General features: G+C 36.8%; 1 long non-coding RNA gene across 1 annotated transcript; it reads left to right on the forward strand.

Moving 5' to 3' along the window:
* The first annotated feature begins 3,769 nt into the window (after nt 1-3,769).
* On the forward strand, nt 3,770-4,472 carry LOC113354285. The gene is made up of 3 exons (XR_003361778.1): nt 3,770-4,065; nt 4,196-4,303; nt 4,409-4,472. It is a non-coding gene; the product is annotated as an uncharacterized LOC113354285 (long non-coding RNA).
* Nucleotides 4,473-5,598: the final 1,126 nt, after the last annotated feature.

A 5,598-nucleotide genomic window follows, 5' to 3' on the forward strand; every position in this document is an offset into this window, starting at 1 on the left:
TCACAACCTCAATACATTTTCATCTTAGTGCTGAGACGTAGCAATTCCTAAACACTCACTACTATGTTGTCAGGCATCACTGCCTCAACACATCTTTATCTTAGTGTTGAGACGCACAACCTCCTCAATACTCACTCGTATTGTCAAGCATCACCGCCTCAACAAATGCATAGTGCTGACGGCTCCACCACCTCAACACTCATCTTTGTATTCAAGGCTCAACTGCCTTAACACTCATCAGTTGAGGCTCCACTACTTAAATACATCATTTTAGTGTTTTTAGCATCAACGTGCTAGAAGGGTGATTGCTATTTGCCTCAACGTTTCATTAAACATGTCTTGTTCAAAGACCAAGTCGACCTCTATCCTGGTAACGTATGTCGAACTCTTCTCATGAATTTTCATCTGTCACCATCTAGTGCTTACCCCGCAACAATGTCATTGTTACGTGCTAAGCAGGGGACTTAATGTTGATGGTGGTTTTTAGTTCAGGGCTAACACCGTAAAACCCTAAATTTATGTACTCTTGTTTTGCAAAAAAAAATAGAGTCATTTTAACAATGATGAGTGCCTACACCTCTTTGCTTACATATGTATTGAGCAATTCAGTATACTTATATATATCAAATTTACTTTGAATAATGTTGGTTGCAAATTCCAGATATTCTGTAATTTTTATTAAACTCACACCTGCGTTATGCATTGACGCATGGCTTGCTGAGTATTTATCCAATGTTATGTTCCCCGACTGAACTCTTATTATTGACAGGATATGACAATTAATGTTCACTCGCAGCTGGGTAACATGAGTTTCCCAAAATGTCAAAATTAAGATGCGCATGAAGGTACTAAATCAGAAGCACACTGCGCTGCTCTCCGAGATAAAAAAAAATAGTGACTTTGTATCAACATGCAAAATTCACCAAATTTGATTAATTTTGTGTCAGCTCGCAAAATTCAATTTTTCTAACCTAATTTTATCAATTTGCAAAAATTAGGTTTTTGCGGTCTATATCTCGACCCCTATTGGTCGAGACTAAACCTAGGAAAACTAGGAAATCGATCCATCATGGAAAACAAGAATAAAAGGGAAACTGCGACAAGTGAGCACAACAGCCAAATGGGTGCGGACGCGCCACTTGGCCAACCGGTTTTCCCTAGCTTGCGCCGCCTATCACCGGCCGGTCATACCCCATGTTGCTGTCGACCAATCAAATCGCCTTAAAGCAGCATCTTAAGAGGGGAGCTAGGTCATGGCTGAAAACTGACAGAATTCCTCTTGAATTCTTCATGAGTTTTTACTGTCGAGATGTTGTCACCCCCTAAACGAGCTCAAAACCTAAATATTCCCTCGTGGGAAGATAAAAAATTCTTTCGATAAGAATAGAGGGGAGGATCATCAAAATCCGAGTTCGTATAAGAATTCTACAGCAGTTTTAGTACGGACCCTCTGTTATTTTAGCCAATCAGAATTCTCCTAGCCCGAAACCAGCATTCACAATTGCTAGCCAAAGTAGGCTAGTCGAGCAGCCTTGAAAGGGTCTTAATTAGGTCAAGACCACCCCTGGCAGTCTTAAATCAATCACGACCATCCAACTTGGCTAGCTTATTTAACCGGTTTAAATCTAATTTGGGCCGACCAATGGGATATCTAAATGGCTACCATCCATCATTCTCCTATAAGGACCCACCACCTCATCTTTAACTTACATGAATAGCTCCTGGAAGCTACTCAAAGATGGCTGGCCGCGCTTCTTTTAAGAACGTGAATTTCTGAACAACGATGCTACATGAGCATCGATTTTTTGAGATGCTTGATTAAAAGCGATGCTTTACGTGCATCGGTTACGAGAGATATTTTATAAATATCGATTTCACAAATAACTTAATTATTTAACCCAAAAGCATTATATGCTATTTTTCGCGGCAAGTCTCACTACTTGACTTATAACATATGACTGCCAGCCGCCTAGCTTGCGCGTGGTTGGTCGAAATAATTAGGTATTGCAAGCAAGACTCACTTAGAAACTACCATGTAGGACTTGTTCCAGTACTCATGTAACTTGCTACATATTTTTTACAAAATACTCGAGACATCAAACATGTCACAAACTGGGGGATGTTCATCAGGGTATTGGTCTGGCGATTCACAGCGTGCGGCGTGCAACATCCCCATTACGAGAAAGTGTCAGGAAAGGCAGACAGTTAGTGGTTGTAGAGAAGTAGTGGGAGTAAAACCAACCATTCTTCCCCTCATAGTAGGGACGTGGTTTTTACCATTCTACACGATCTCCACTTCTCCATCACTCAACTACTTCCACTTCATATGAGATCAGTGTGTGTTCGAATATGACTTCATTAACACAAGTATCCGAAAAACACCAAGAACACATAGCTTACATTCTGCAAGCAAGTTCTATATTCTGATACAAGTCATAAAACAACAACACTTTCATAGTCATCCCTCTAATCTCAACACCTCTTTGCTTCCCTCCCTAAGATCAACCCTTCTCATTCATTTTATGACCGAAGCAAGATTGGAATGGCCATTCACTAGTGGAAAATGGGTGTTTAGCAACCCACATCAGAGACCCTCGTTGACTGTAGTCAGACCATTTACCAAACGAAGCCGTCTCTGATATGATAAGAAAAATGGAAAATATCCGAGAGATTAATAAACCATCTCTGAATAACAAAATTTATTTACCATCTTATCCCTCTTTGAACTACCGATCTCGCGACCGCTGATCCTAGTCTGGGGATTGAAACTAATTGATCTAATGGCTGGGATTAAGATATCATATCCCTTTATTAAAATCAGAAAAAACTTATCCATTTTGTCTTCTCTACTCGCATCCCTTCACTATTTTTTCTCTGGTCTCTCCGCCTTCAACTTTTCTCTACTTCCATCACCACCACAGACAATAGATCAGCATCCTCTACTTCCATGACCACCACAACAATACCTTTTCCTTCATCTTCTCGATTGATTTAGTTTGTATGCTTATAATCAACGAAACGCACAAAAACCCGAGTATACAAATCTGTATTTTTTTCTCACTTCAGAAATTGAAACTCACTGTTAGAAATCAAAGCTTTATCTGAACCCATATCTGAAAACCAAAACCCATGTATCAGAAGAAATCAAGAGGAAGCTTTCTAACCCTAGATTTAGTATTTAGTTGTTTTTGAAATCATCTGGCTAATATCAATTGCTCTTGAAATCATCAGGGTAATGTCAATCTTGTTCTTGTTTCATAAATTTGATAAATTTTTAGCATTACAAACGATTTAAGTTCTCTTGATTTTGCAGTGAGCTGTTTATTTTTCTATTTTGTCTTACAAGAAAACTCATCAAGGAGGTAGAATATCTCTTCTCCTATTGTAAGAAAGAAAACCCCTAAATCTAATTTTGAACATAAAGTACAATTTTATTTTGATCTTTACCCTTAATTGACGGTTAGGTCTTTTTTTTTGTTCTGTTTTTATTTTTGAGTCTTATAGGTTCTGGAAATCCGCAAAGAAGGACTCAACCCCATCATAGAAAGGTATTAGTTTCATTATTCAGTAGTTATTAACCATATTGGTATTACTGGTGATGTTAGATGATTGCTTATGATGTTAGATTTGCTCGAATATTTGATGGATCTCCTTTTTCTGTTACAGGTATCCTACACCAGCAGAATTGATTATCCAAATTCAGATTCAAGGCTTATAATTGTCATAATATTGCAAGGATACTAACTCAAATCAAGTATTGTGTGTTTGGATTTCTCTTTCTCAATGGATTTCAGTTATTCAATTTCATGAAATTGTGGAAGTGTATATTGCTGATTTGGGCAAAGACATAAATTTGGGGATCTACAAGAGATTTTCTTTGATCCAAGATTTTAGTTCTTTTTATTAGGAGCCTTGACCTTGAAACATTATCTATTAAATATGTGGCCCTAACAGCGGAGATATTTTTTTTTGCAGCTTAAGGCTAGAGGGAAGTAGATGGAGTTATGCAAAGGCTTACAGAGATACAAACTAGCAGGATATTGGCTATACGCTGATCAATACATGGTATGTATTAGCTGGTCATATTTTTGTAGTTGGTTTTGCTTGTATCACACTTATAATTGGTATAAACGTTAATGTGTGGATTGGAATCTAAGATCTTGAAATGTTAGTTACAGAAACAAAACTATTGTAGTTTCCTTATGGAACGGTCTTGCCACCACCATGGGCCAAGAGTTGTTGGATGTTCTTGACAGCGATCCGATTATGGCAATCAAATCTCTAAAGGTTGGAGACCTCCAAGGTAACATTCTATAGTTTCTCACCCTGTTGGTGTATACTATCTGGTTTATATGTTGTAAAGGATAGTAGTATAACTTAGTATGATACTTCTGAATGGTGTTTGCAGGAGCACCTTTGTCATCTCTAGAAAAGAGCATTGTAGTGATCACAAATTGATGCGGAACTTTTAATTAGTCAATATTGTTTTAATTGAGTTAGTGGTATTTACTTAATTAGATGAGTCTAAGAAGCATGCAATCATAGAAGCAAATGATTTTTCAACTCTTTCACAAAGTACAGTTGTTGTAAAGTTAAAGATCTTCGATCATGAATCACAATCTATTCAAGCTAAAAGAATCACTTTTAAAGCTGAAAAATTTCCAAAAGCTCTTATGGAGAAAAATAGATTGCCGGATGATTCTGATGAACTGATTGCTGAAGATTCTGATGATGATATTGAACAATCATTATCACTAATTACTAGATAGTTTTAATATCTCTTAAAAAAGATAAATAAGAGATTTATAAAATATGTTATTCGATATTCTCGACCCCATGATTGAGTTCCTGTCAAGAACAGAAAGGATCAAGAAGAAGATGATGAATATCAGCCTCAGTGCTTCAAGTGTAAAGGTTTTGGTCATATGACTAAATATTGTCCTAATCTTAGGAAATACACCGGAAGCAAGGCATTAGATGTAACTCTAGACGAGACCTCTGACTCATATGATTCCGAAGAAGAGGAAACAACTAATATTGCACTAGTTGTTAACTTGATTCCCTCTTCCTCCATTAGTGCTTAACCATTAAAAATGGACATGTCTTATGATGTTGAAAAATCATCTAATGGTAAAGATAAAATTAAGACAAAGTGTGAAACTGTCTCAAGAACAGGAATTGCTAAGAAGTGCATATGCCCAACCAATCACAAGAAACTTCGTTAATTCAAGGTAACAAGAGAAGAGTTTTAAATCATACGATACTAGATCAAGAACACTATGTTTGTTCTAAATGCCATGATGAGAGAAAATCGCATACTAATAATACCTGATAGACATTAGAATTGCATCCTCACCCTGTGTGCCAATTTTGTGTGTGAGGAAGCAAAAATCAAGGCACATTATGTAGATTATGGGAATAAAATCTAGTAATTGAAAATATATTCTAAAGATTTTCGTAATTATAGAAATCTTATATTTTCGGAAGTATGAAAAATATAAAAGGATATTTATCATTCTCTGTTCATTCCTTGTCTGAACCATGAGTCAGGATCCGATGTCTTTTCTTGCAAAGGTGCTTGATCTGAAAGATTTCTTT

The sequence above is a fragment of the Papaver somniferum genome, chromosome 2 (assembly GCF_003573695.1).
Source record: "Papaver somniferum cultivar HN1 chromosome 2, ASM357369v1, whole genome shotgun sequence".
In the NCBI taxonomy this organism is placed as follows: domain Eukaryota; kingdom Viridiplantae; phylum Streptophyta; class Magnoliopsida; order Ranunculales; family Papaveraceae; genus Papaver; species Papaver somniferum.